Source organism: Anser brachyrhynchus (assembly GCF_964034855.1).
Source record: "Anser brachyrhynchus genome assembly, chromosome: 6".
Classification (NCBI taxonomy): domain Eukaryota; kingdom Metazoa; phylum Chordata; class Aves; order Anseriformes; family Anatidae; genus Anser; species Anser brachyrhynchus.
In genome coordinates, this window is record NC_137700.1 from 7,676,206 (window position 1) to 7,688,218 (window position 12,013).

Here is a 12,013-nt window from a genome sequence, read left to right on the forward strand (position 1 = left end):
ATGACTGAGACAGCCGCCAATTGCCACGTCCCTCACAAGACCCTCTCTGTTCTCCAGCAACAGATCTAGGAGGGCACCTTTCTTAGCTGGGTCCCTTAGCACCTGCACCAAGAAGTTACCATCTAGGTGCTTTATGAACCTCCTGGACTTGCTCATGTCAGCTGTGTGGTGATCCCAGTTGATGTCTGGCAAGTTGAAATCCCCCATAAGGACAAGGGGAGTTGATCTCAACGCATCTCTTAGTTCTGCAAAGAATAATTAATCGGCTTTGTCGTCCTGGCCGGGTGGTCTGTAATAGACTCTCACGACATCCCCTTTATTTGTTCATCCCTTAATCCTTACCCAGAGGCTCTCAACTTTGCCATCGCCAACTTGAAGTTCCACAAAGTCCAGACCATGCTTCACATACATCGCCACCCAGCCACCTCGCCTACCCTGCCTGTCCCTCCTGAAGAGCTTGTAAACATCTATTGCAACACACCAGCCACAGGATTCATCCCACCAGGTTTCGCTTATGCTGATGATGTCGTAGCTGTGGGACTGGGCCAAGACTTCTAGCTCATCCATTTTATTCCTCATACCGCGCGCGTTTGTGTAGAAGCACTTCAAATGAGCCTCCCTACATGCAGCACCTTGTGGAGCCGACCGAAGGACCTCACTAACACACAGTCCCTCTGATTCTAGCGCACCATCACTTAGCTCATCACCGGCGTGCCTGGTTTTATCCCCTTCCCCCTTCAACTCTAGTTTAAAGCCCTATCTATCAGCCCTGCCAACTCCTGAGCAAAAAAGCTGGATTGTGTTTCCTTTTCCCACTTGTATACATTTTGCATGTAAGCAGCTGCTCCTGATCAATTGAGACTTAGATATTAACACTTTAAATGATATGAAAAATTATGTCACAACCCACTTTCAAAACTATAAAGATGTTCCCACTAGCTCAACACCATAGGCCAGACCATACTCCATTTGCTCTACCTACATTTACCCTTCCATCTTCCATGGCATCCTCCCCTGATACCACCAGAAGGTTTACGTGAAGATCAAGGGCAGAATAAGGTATTAGACATTAACTACACTTCCAGCTGGAGAAGTTCATTCTTGCCTTTGGAATACTCAGCAGAAGAACTTAACCACCTTTAAAAATAAGGCTGTCCCGCCCCACTGCTTCTTCCCCCATTCCAGCCACTTCTCTGTTTTAGCTCCTTCCCTCTCTTACTGCCTCCTTATCCCTGCTTCATTATTATCCTGCTTTGGCTTCTGATCATGCTGACTGATCCTTTGGTTTCTTCCCAGGAACAGAAGCTGACAGGGAATTTGCAAGCTTCAATGTATGTTTCTGTATGCCCTGGGTTCTCACTACACAGAACTGCTCCCTTGCTAGCATGTCATGGCACTAAACTTTAGCTAAAACATTGCAGAAAAAGGCTAAGAGCAAGTATGTGGAGGCGTAGGCCTCAGGCTGACCCTGGCGGAAGGTCACCTACTGAGAAACGCCCCTCCACCACTGACAAAGATATCCCACATTCGTCATTCTCAAGTTCAAGTACACTTCAAGGCCAACTTTGTTTCTTCCATTTGCGTTTGTTAGAAAAGGCATACACTCTCAGGCTGAGGTTTTGTTTTTGTATTTTGTGTTTTTTTTTTGTTGTTGTTGTGGTTGTTCTTTTCTTAAGTTTTAAAACTGCTCCAAAGTTTCTGTAGGGGTAGAAAGGAAATTTCCTGGGTCGAAATGACAGTTATTTGGCATTAACAGCTGTACTGTTCTACACTGAAGCATGAAGCTGCACCATAAAAGAAATGCAGTTACAAGATTAGGAGCCCGCTTCTACTCACAGAAACAACTGAAGCAGCCATGAATGGCAAGGGAAGGCTGAGGCTGCACGTTCTCAGCAAGACCTCACAAATAAGCTCAAGGTGTTGCTTTTAACCTTTGATACCCTTCATGATTTAGGTCCTGAACCACTAAGATCAGGAGAGTCTAAGATAGGTTAAAGATTTAGCTACTGAAGAGCATTCACATTTCAATGATGAACTTGCTACTTCTAAAAGAATGGAGATGCACTGACTTTCAGAGCCTGCTAGGACTTACATACTCAACCTTTATGGAGATGATGGGAGGAAGGATCAATACTGAGGAACAGAAGATTTAGCTGCTAGACAGACAGTTTTATAGCTCCCAAATCATCTCTATAGATTAAGTATACACCTATAGCTAACTGCACCTAGGGACATTTATGGTAAAGAAACAACACAATTTAGAAGAAAAAATACACAGAATAGAAGATGCACTAATTTTGCACAGAGCACTGCAGTACAACCAAAAATCCAGAATTTGTCACATGGCTAAAAAAAAAAAAAAAAAGCCCACCACAGATACATACACTATTTCTTTGAATGTAAAATGCAGGCTTCAAATGCACCTACTTTGCAAACTCACGTCTTCACATGTTTATGAAGGCAGCGTATCAGTCTCTGCTTACATACAAGGTATCTAAGACAAATCATCAGTCCTAATTGAGGAAAATTAGGAAAATTATGCATACAATATTTTGAAAACTACTTGTTTGTTGGCCTCTCAAAAACAGCACTGGAATTCCAAATAGCCTTCACCTGTTAAACACCAGCACACTTGCATGCAGTTTCGTAATTTCTTTCACAAAGGAAAAGAGCAGTCACTTCATGGCTGAAAACTGGTCAGAAAAAATATCACCTTACGACTGACCATGCAAAACACTTTAAATGCAGGTGCATCCATTGACAAAATATTAGCACTTCTAACACTGCATATCCTCAAACTTTTTATTCAAAAACAATTCTCTCATAAGATTTCCTTGAAAAAGTTGTAAAACAACCAGAACAAAACTGTATGATGTGTGTCACATTGCTCCTGTCTTTCCAGGATATGTGTCAGAGCCAATATCTCATGCAAGAGTACAGAAGGGTAGCTCCAAACCAGTAAACAAACCCACTCTGAAAATCTGTAATGTGATCTTATAATAGCTGATCCTGAATTAATTTTAGGGTCCTAAGATTTGAACAGGTGAAGGAAAAAAGTCAGTGCTGGGTAAGTTTCACATAATCATCTGAATGCCTCTATTGTTTCTTCGCCATACTAAACTTTGCTTTCTTGTTGTTTTCATCTTTCCTTTTAAAATAGCCTCCTGCAGCTCTAAGCTAAATATCTTCCTGGAGCTTCTATGTGACAGCTGCAGTATCTTAGCCATCTGTTTAATTTATATTTGCTAATGTAGCTCCTGCTGTTTTCAACTGACAGCTTTTTTCTCTCTTATTACCCCCGCACGGGAAATCATTGCACTTGCCAAAGTTTCTCTGTAGTCTCAGATGTCAAATCAAGTCTGGTGACAAAAGGTGATGAATGAGGCCCCTGTGCACCTCTCTTTTGTTTTATTACAACTTTGAAAATTTAAAATGGGCTTTTATGTTAATTCTTTAAAGAAAAAATAATAAAATAAAAAAAAAAGAAAAGAAAGGAAGCAGTACAGAAACAAAGAGGAAGACAGTAAAGGAAAATCATACCCCCTTCCTCTCAATATGGCAATTCTGTGGGAAGGTTGAGGCTGGAGGATCTCCAAGATACTCTCAGATGCAGAATATCCGTTCCTTATCCGTTCACTAAAGCCACGCATGATTCAATTTCTTCAGTGATCTATGCCCACCTACCAAGCCAAGGGTTTGGCTGACCACTGACCTTCCCTCAGTTGCAACCAACATGCCTCCTACTTTTTCTGGAGCACTCTGCAGCTCAGATGTTTTCACAAATCAAGGGGAAGCGATGGAGCACCAAAGCCCGCGTCGCAATGCCATTACTTAGTGCCATCCTCTAAAGCCTCCTGAAGGAAGGTGCTGGGGCTGCACACTGTGCTACTAAGAGACATTGGATAAAGACACAAACCTGGTTCCTGAAACAGTAGCCAGACAGCCTTATATGGCAAGCACTGGCGTTACTATCCCTGTAACTCTCCTAGAGCATGGTAACAAGATTAAAGAGTGTAGCCCTGCCGAAAAGTGACATCAGGTTTAATGTACAACTTTGAAATTTAACATAGATAACCCTGTGCTGCTTAAAACCCTATTAGCTGAACCACAGCGAACTCTGCAGTCCCTGTCCCAGGTTATGCAACACCACACTAAGTGGTGACTAGCCCCAACCCAGAAACATTAAACACAAAATGCTGCACATATCAAGAAAAATATCAACAACTAAAAATCACTTCAAGGATAATACAGGCCCGAAAACCTGAAGAGTCACTATTCATCTTCAGTTGATTACTTGCACTTTAGAGCATTTCATAAATAACACTCAAGAAAGCATAAAGTATTAAACTTTATAAACGTAGAAACAGATAAATGTCCTGAGTCGAAGAAAATTATTATGACTTTTATCAACATACTGAACCAAAGACCCACAGAATAGGAATTCTGTCCCTCATCTACTACACTACCTAGGCCAAAATTATCCTTTATAGCAATTCTTCCTTACCTTAAGAAGTGTGTGTGCAGTCTGAAAAAGACCTGTGTAGATGCAGACTGAGTGAAGCTGTGTTATACCAGATGCAAACTGAGCAAAACCACCAACCTAGGGAGACAGAAGAAGTTTTGTATAAATATGTGTACCTGATGGTGTAAGGCGCAACAACATTTTCTGAACTGGAAACATTCTCTGGCTAGGGCATCTGATCCACTTCAATACCTGAACTACTGCAGTTTCCAGTTCAGGAAATTACAGTAAAGTAATTCTGACTCTAGTGCTTTGACTTCAATCCACTTTTGCATGCTTGCTAGAATGCTGGAGGATGCACCTGCCCCTTTGTGACTCTTTTGGCCAGAAAGGAATAGGAATAACTGAACTGACCAGAAATTACCCGAAGCTGCAAACATAAAGATTAAACAAGAGCTGTAAATTAAGCACACTGGCCTATTTCTTATTCAGCCAGATTTTTTTTTGTTTTCCTTCTTCTTTCTGGGTTAATAAGAGTTATATCCCAAGCTCCCAAAGGAAAAAGGAGCCTCTACCACGTGCCACCGCTTACCCTGGTACACCCTACTGTAACTGTTAAACAGGAAGGCTAAGCTGGGGACTGGGAAGACCATGTACTTCCCACTGAAAAGAGAAAACCAGGAAACAGTGAGGTGCTATCCAAGGCGACCAGAAGATGTCTTGCCCAACGCGACACTTTACTTCCTAAGACCTGGCTTAACAAATTTTTCAAAACCACGTACAGGAAACAAAAAAATTGGTGTAAGAAGGCAACAGATTTTACAGCTATCAAAGGGGGTTAATTTTTTCTTTGTCAACTACCACAGCCCAAGGACAGACCAATATTTTTCTACCCATTAGCAGCAAACACAAGTAAATATTAGCATTGCTTCCCATGGAAGGTTACATTACAGTAGGTACTCTCTCCACTCACATCTCCTTTTGTACATCTTTTCACAATCTGACAACTCTGCAAGGTGAAAAAAACTGACACTTTTTACCAGAAAAAAAAAATCTGCTTTATTGTTCACAAAATTCCTCTGTTATCCAACTTCCTAGCACATGCAAACCATGCAGGCCTGTAGATGTTGCTTGAATCAAAAAATAAAAAAGTGCCTTTGCTGTTCATACTACAGAGATAGATTTCACTAAGAAAAACAAACATCAAACTGAGTAAGTTTGTTTTTAGGAAGAAAGGCATTATCCAAGGGTAAATGAATATTGCAGCAGAGACAGGCCCAGGATTATCTGCCTTCTCCATCCTTGCCATAAATGTTCTGAACGCTGAACATGCCATCAGGAAACATCTGAACTAAACACTTTGTTCTTAGCCTGGTCAGACTTTGCTTTAACCCAGCATTAACAAACTAAGTCAGCTCTCTACTACCCAGGATAATGGGGGACAGGAACACCCAAATAATGAAAAAGCCCTGACCACACAAACCCAGCTGCACAGAGTCTACAGCCCAGAATCTGTGCACCATGCTTTCCAGTGCTCCAGGTTCTGGGAGGTCTCTTACCTGAGGTACAGGGTCAGCCCCACAACAAAACCCAGCTAGCAAACCTCTCAAAGCAGAAAGGGTCACAGTGCAGGTAACGTGTTACTCTTTCATCAGCTCCATGTCTCTGTGTCTTGCAGAGCCTGAACTTCAGCCCAAGGCTGCAAGCTGTGGATCCTGGCTGGCTCCTGAATGCCCAACCCATCCAAATCCTGCTTCCCAGTGGCCCGTGCTCTGGGAGCACAATGCAGAGACATCAGCGGTGGCTCTGAATAAAGCTGGCAAAGGTTCAGCAGGTCAATTAGCTCAGGGTGTAAGCCATGCAGGAACAGATGCACCGCTTCCAGGTCCAAGCCTGTGGTCTGTGCATTGATAACCTGTAACCTGAATTTTCTACCCAGAGAAATTAAAGCCTTTGCTGTAAAAAATAAATGGAGAAAAGGCCAATTTAAGTCCCTACACAGTAATTCAGAGGTCAAAAATTAACCTGTCATGCTTACAAAGGCAATCTGCAACATCCCCCTTACATTGTTTAAAGTCCTTTTCTCTCAAGTTCTGCCCGTGTGCATTCCTCTTCACTTCCCAGTATCCTCAGGCACTCCCCAAGTGCCACTTCTGCAAAGAGTATACAGATGAGAGCCTCAAGGAAATCAGACCTGACTCTGTAGTATCTCCAATATATGCAAGTAGAAATATACTTAGCTAAGCATAATAGTCCATACATATACATATATACAGCATTTCAAACCCAAAGCATTAAAGACCTTAATACTTACTACCATGAAACTTTGCTCTAAGCTCCAACAAACAGGTCATAGTCTTCCTCAAAAAGGCAATGCTAGTTTGTTTTCAGCACAGAGGCAATAGCTTTCAACAAATCCCAAAGAATTTAAAAGTTTCACTTTCCAAAAAATGAAGTTCTATTGTTCATCTGCACTTTAGTTGCTCAGATTTAAAATGAAGGGGCAAGTACAGCTGCTCACAGTTGATAAGGCCTCCTGCTACTGGTACTATTTATAAACAACATCCAGAGTAAGAAACCCATGTACTCTAAAAAACTGAAATAACTGTTGGATAAAACAGAAATGGGAAGATGGGACTAGAAGCTATCTTCTTTACTGGATAAATCTCTTCCCTCTAAGTCAAGAAAGAGCCCATTTTGGTGAAGGTAGTAAAAGATCCATACTCTCTCTGAAGATCAGCCACCAAAGCAGAGAATCTCAAAAACAATTTCTAAGTCAGTACATGATGGCAGCTCCTAACCGTATCTTCTGGGTTCTCATCTGAACACTGGTGCAAGCACCTCTGCCAAGCCACTAATGCCTTTTGCCTGAGGTCACTGACACGCTGTTCTGTGTACAGGCTGCTGCTGCTGCCCAGGAGCGGAGGCATGGCAGGATGACGTATGGGAGCATAGCTTTAGTGCTTGTAATTAACCTCACACGATGCCTGATTTGTGGGGTTGTAAAGTATAGATGGAAACACAAACTTAAGGTCCCAGGAAGGAGCTCTGCAATAATAAGGAGCAGGTCATGTGGCATACAGGGCAAAAGAGAGCAAAAATGAGAGAAGAAAAGAGAGAGGAGGATGGAACTGCAGTGTGCTTCTGCCTATGCCCATGCCAGCTTGGCCCAGAGCTGACGTTACTCCTGCAGATGATGCTCAGCCCAACTGAGTCTGAAAACCCCAGCATAAGAGGATGTCACAGCTCACATGTACAGTTATTATGCTACACTGAGATACTCCTTATAGAAGAAGAAACTGCAGCTTGTCCTGTACGTATCTGCAAGACGCTATTGCTCAGTGCTCAGTCAGGTACCCGAAGCATATTACAGAGGAGTGTTAATAGGGTCAGGGTACAATTTCACAAGTGGCTACTAGCAAAAAAGGTCGACCCACATCCCTTGCTATTTACAGCACGCTGATCCAAATAAGTGATCCACCAAAAAATGATTACCAGTCAGTCAGATTTATGAGCCAACAGGATGCACCCTCCAGCTGCCTGACTGCAGGAACTGAAGTGAGACAGAAATGCCACAACTGTGGGAGACGAGAGCAACACTGACCTTTCCAGGAGAAGCACGGTCTGAGATCACCTTTCACAAAACAACACCTTTATTGTACAAATGAGAGGGGAAGACAGGGAATACAAAGGCTGGCTAGAGAATGTCCTAGACCGTTAGACCATATGCTTCCCAAGCTACTTGTTTTGTGGGGAAATTCTGGACTTAGACATGCATTTTATTAACTTTGTGACCTCTTGTTTCTTCTACAATGTTGCTCTGCTACAAAAAATGATGTTTTATTTAAAACAGAAGAAAATATCATTTTCAGTTATCCCTTTCCCTACTTCCATCCTTTTGCTTTACTATCAAATCCAGTCACTGTAAAAGTCCCGTGTTCCAGCTAGGGAAAAGCAAAATACAGCCAACAAATGATAACCAGACTGGGCAGCGAGGGATGTAGGGAACACATTGGTATCGAGTGCTACAGCTCTGGAATAAGACTAAAGGGCAGGATTTCACAGGGACAAACCTGAAACAGCCTGTGACTGGCCTAGAGGCACACGCTGTGCAACTCTATCTGATTACAAGAGGCATCCCTCACGCTGCACCCAAATCTGACTCCACCCCTCACTAGCCTGCTGTTCCCAGTCTTCATGGTAAGCTGCCATCAAACACCTATTCAGAAATCCGAAGTTAGAAGGAACGGTATTTATGTTAAAGAGATTATTCCCACTTCTTGTCATGCTTCCCGTGCTATATTCTGGTTTACAGTTTTTCATTTCGATTTTGTGTTCAGGCAAATTTGGGCAAGACAACAGCAACTTCAGTTGCTGTGCATCATGTAAAAAGAACAAAATAAAAATGCTCAGCTCTGAGAATCCAGTGTTCTGCATCTACAGATAATGCAAACGCCAATACTACATGCATGATGTTTAGGCACAAAATCAGTCTCAGACACTGACCAAGGTGATTTTAAGTATAAAGCATGCAACAGAGTGACTGGGAAAAGGACTACACACAAACACAGAGTACCTGAAATTGCCATGTTTTTCCAGTCAAACCCTCACGAGTGTTTACCAATGACTCCAATCTCCCCATCCCAGATGAGCAGCCACACTGCACACCTGAGTCTTTTAACTAGCAGCCACATGGTTTGTAGAACAGCAGCTTTGCCAGGTGAGGGGAAATGATCTCTTGTTGTGCTGACCTAGCACAGAAACGTTTTGTCTCGGCTGGAAATTGTTCTTACATAACGGGTGCTCTCAATACACTAGAAAATAGCTTAGATAGCTGGTATCACAGATTTTAATATTCTCACTATGGTTATGGCATCAAAATCCCCACTGCCTCTCATTCCTCACACAATTAATACGTTGATTGAACTATACACCTGTAATTCAGTTTACATTTTACAGGAGGCAAAAGGTAGAGAAATTCCAGTAAATGACACTTGAGATAAGAGAATGAGTGACTGGAGAGCACAGCACTCATTCTTTGCATATAGACTAGCCGACACAGGGCTTAGAAATCCACTTGACCAAAACAGTTAGGAAGCTCTGGTGAAAGACAAACTACAATTCATTTTCCAGACTTTAAGGCTGTAACATACAAATGAGTGAAGAGCCGTCTTCCTGAATCTAGGGACAGACGGCTTCAGTCTCCTGCTCTGCTCAGGGCTCTCTCCCAGCTTCACGGCACAAAGCCGCTTCCTTTCTCACTGCCTCAACACTAAGCAGCTGCGGGCAGGAGTGAAACTGAAGCAAATGAGGTCAGTCCCATGTTGTGCTGGCTGGGAAAGCTCGAAACAGAAACCCAGGAACTATTCACTGCGGAAAAGGTGAAGTAAAACATGTAGCAAAAAGGAGGAGGTCTAGAGCTCAATCTTCCTCCAGCTGCCTGCACGTACAGAGCAGCCAGGACAGGAGGCTCTAGGGCGAGATGGGAGAATGACAGGCTCTGGCTACTGTCTAGATGGGAAAGGAGGAGGGAAAGATGATGGCAGGGGAAGTACAGCAGGGAAAGAATGCAGGGAGAAAACAGCACATTTAGGGAAGAGGTAAGCAGTAGGAGGGAAGAGGGAGATAGACGGAAGTCCCAAATAATTCTGGCAAAATGCAGAAAAAAAATTAAATACCCTAATTTCCATTAAGGGACAACCTAAGTGAAACGCAAATAAAAGATGAAAACAGGGATTAGAAATAATAACCGACTGAAGAACGATCAAGTTATCCAACCAATTTTGCTAGTCTTAGTGCAACAATTCATTTATTCAATATTTTTCTCCAGAATTATTAAGTTCTCTAAGAGATCTAGCAGTCTTTGTCAAAGACATTGTAATGACAGATAACAAGGAAACCAGAATAATACATTTGACAAATTTATTTTACTTCTGTTCAAACTAGCTGTAGTATTAACTGAGATGTTATTTAAACATATTAAACAAGAAGCTAGCTAGCAATATGCTTCCTGGGCTTAATTAGTAATACAGAGCCATTTCACTCCTCTAAGCCACAGCAGGCACACCACTAAGATGTTCTTCAGCCTCTCTTTGCTGGATACAGCATCGCTATCTGCTGGTGTTCCTCATATTACCGTTTTCATTTAATCTAAAAATATCATTTATGCGTAACATTAATTTCTAGAGTCAAAGATTCCAGGCACATGGGCACAAAGGGCCGCCTATATCCAAGGTTTCCCCTACTATGTGACAAACTCCTCAGGATCCGTGATGCTCTGTCGCAACAGAGCCTGTGGAAGCCTCAACAAATGCACTGATGGGAAATCGCTGAGTCCAATGGAAGGGAACAGCACTGTCATTCTGGAATACCTTTCTTTTGCTGTATTTTCAAATCCAACTTATTTTTGAGGCTTAAGGAAGACATTTTAGAAAAACAACTTATTTGGAAAGCAGGAAATTGAATAAGTAGTTGAAATTGACATGAAATCACATAATATTTGGTGTTTGTATTTTGTTTTTAGTGTTTACATTTTGTACAATATAAAGGACAGATCTCAAGTGTTTCAGGCTATTGCAGAATTAAGGATGAGTGAACTCAAGAACGAAAGAGCCAATACAAGAACTAGACTCCAATAACCAAAAATTAAGGCAAACTGTAAAATCTTCAGGATTTCCATAGCTGGGGACCTTATGGCATTTTGCCTCTAGAAAAACCTTGACAGTGGTACACTAACAAACTGTGTCAGAAGGAATCAGCCTTCAGAATAGGAAAAATAACACCGTAAGAGAACTATATGTGCCAGGAAGGATCACTGGATTATAACAGCCACCATCTAAGCACCAATTTCTGAAGTTAGGAGGTATTTCCAGGTATAATATAAAAGTCACCTTTGGTGGTTAATAGTACTAGCCACAGTATACTCATGAAAATCTCAGAACCCATAAAAGGCCTGAGTGACAGTTTACAGAGGAACAGTTACAGAACTGCTATTTTGCAGCTCTCAATCTAAAAACAGTAGGACATGAACATTTGTTTTCAAAGAATAATTTAACCGAAGGCCAGATGGAATGAAGCGGGGAAGCTACCAGGAGCATCCTAAGAATAAAATTTGTTGTTTTTGTTCTTACAAAGTTGGTGCAATTCTCATTGGGGAAACCAAAACCAAACAGAAAAGGTTTATAGTGGTAGGGGGGAAAAGAAGGAGGCATTTCAGAGGGCAAACTGAATCTAAATATATCTATGTTGAAAACTGGAATACTTTTTTTTTCTGAAGTTTAAACCTGTCAGAAATACCCAGAAAAACTTTTGACTATCTCTACAATTATTAACATAACAATCCTCACAAACAGAGCGGGAGAGAAAGATCAGGGATTTCATTTCATGCAAACTCAAAACCAGGTAGAAGTATATTTTTTCCATAGAGAAGGCAGCATGTAAATCAAAAAAACCCAGCAGGGTAACAGAATAAATTGAAATACACAACCCAAGCCTCAATGCTGATGCTGTTTCAGCTCCCTCAAAATCAAACTGTTAAATAAAACAGATGCT

General features: G+C 41.8%; 1 protein-coding gene across 6 annotated transcripts in view; it reads right to left on the reverse strand.

Moving 5' to 3' along the window:
• Window positions 1-12,013, reverse strand: part of NDST2 (N-deacetylase and N-sulfotransferase 2) — a 135,400-nt gene that overhangs the window by 80,408 nt on the left and 42,979 nt on the right. For 2 of the 6 annotated variants that reach the window (XM_080598085.1, XM_080598086.1), the window contains exon 3: window positions 4,505-4,600. The exons of the other annotated variants lie outside the window; for them this stretch is intronic. The gene's annotated coding sequence lies outside the window, so the exon portion shown is untranslated. The remainder of the gene's footprint in view (window positions 1-4,504; window positions 4,601-12,013) is intronic. 6 annotated transcript variants of the gene reach the window in all.